Here is a 1,553-nt window from a genome sequence, read left to right as displayed (position 1 = left end):
AATATTGATAATGGGTTTTATGACATTTAACAGAAAAGACAGAAGGTTTGCCGTTTATATTCAGAACACATTCCTGTAAAGCTTACAGAGCATTCTCATGTTTAATACTGTTGAAGTAATATGGCTACAGTGTCACGACTGTCCGCGGAAGTCGGTCCCTCTCCTTGGTTCGGCGTGGCGTTCGGCGGTCGACGTCACCCGGTCTTCTAGCCATCGGCCGATCCACCTTTCATTTTCCATTGTTTTTTGTTTTGGTTTTCTACACACCTGGTTTCATTCCCGAATTACATGTTCATATGATTATAACCTCTGTTTCCCCGATGTTTTTTGTGCGTGATTGTTTCTATGTTCATTCGGTACGTTATGGATGGTTTTCGACGGGTGCTCTGGTTTACCCCGTGAAAATATACTATGAAACAAATATATATTATATAAAGAATTATAGTAAAATGTTTTGGAGCACCTTAAATGACATTTTGGGCAAAAAGGCAAACTCAGCTCCACCATTCATTGAATCAGATGGCTCATTCATCATAAAACCCACTGATATTGCCAATTACTTTAATTACTTTTTCATTGACAAGATTAGGAMACTTAGGCATGGTATGCCAAAAACAAACGCTGATACTACACATCCAAGTATAACTGATCAAATGATGAAAGACAAGCATTGTMATTTTTTTATTCCGTAAAGTGAGTATGGAAGAGGTGAAACAATTRTTGTTGTCTATCAAAAATGACAAGCCACCGGGGTCTGACAACTTGGATGGAAAATTACTGAGGATMATAGCGGACGATATTGACACTCCTATTTGCTATATYGTCAATCTATGCCTACTAGAAAGTGTGTGCCCTCAGGCCTGGAGGGAAGCAAAAGTAATTCCGCTACCCAAGAATAGTAAAGCCCCCTTTCCTGGCTCAAATAGCCGACCAATCAGCCAGTTACCAACCCTTAGTAAACGTTTGGAGAGAAAAAAATGTTTGACCGGATACAATGCTATTTTACTGTTAACAAATTGAAAACAGACTTTCAGCACGTTTATAGGGAAGGACATTCAACAAGCACGGCACTTACACAAATTACTGATGATTGGCTGAGAGAAATGTATGATAAAAAGATTGTGGGAGCTGTTTTGTTAGACTTCAGTGCGGCTTTAGACATTATCGATCACAGTCTGCTGCTGAAAAAACGTATGTGTTATGGCTTTACACCCTGTCACGCCCTGGCCATAGAGAGGCTTTTATTCTCTAATTTGGTTATGCCAGGGTGTTACTAGGGTGGTCATTCTAATTTCTTTATTTCTATGTTTAGGCAGCTGTCTATCGTTGTCTCTGATTGGGAATCATACTTAGGTAGCCTTTTTTCCACCTGGGTTTGTGGGTAGTTATTTTCTGTTTAGTCTCTGTTACYTGACAGAACTGTTTGCTTTCGTTTTGTTACTTTGTTCGAGTGTTTTTTGATCCACTCTTTCCGACGACAGGCGTTACACACCCCTTGCTATATTGTGTATAAAGAGTTCTGTCTAACAGAACACAGAGGGTGTTCTTTAATG

Source organism: Salvelinus sp. IW2-2015, unplaced genomic scaffold (genome assembly GCF_002910315.2).
Source record: "Salvelinus sp. IW2-2015 unplaced genomic scaffold, ASM291031v2 Un_scaffold537, whole genome shotgun sequence".
Classification (NCBI taxonomy): domain Eukaryota; kingdom Metazoa; phylum Chordata; class Actinopteri; order Salmoniformes; family Salmonidae; genus Salvelinus; species Salvelinus sp. IW2-2015.
Note: the sequence above shows the minus strand (reverse complement) of the source record.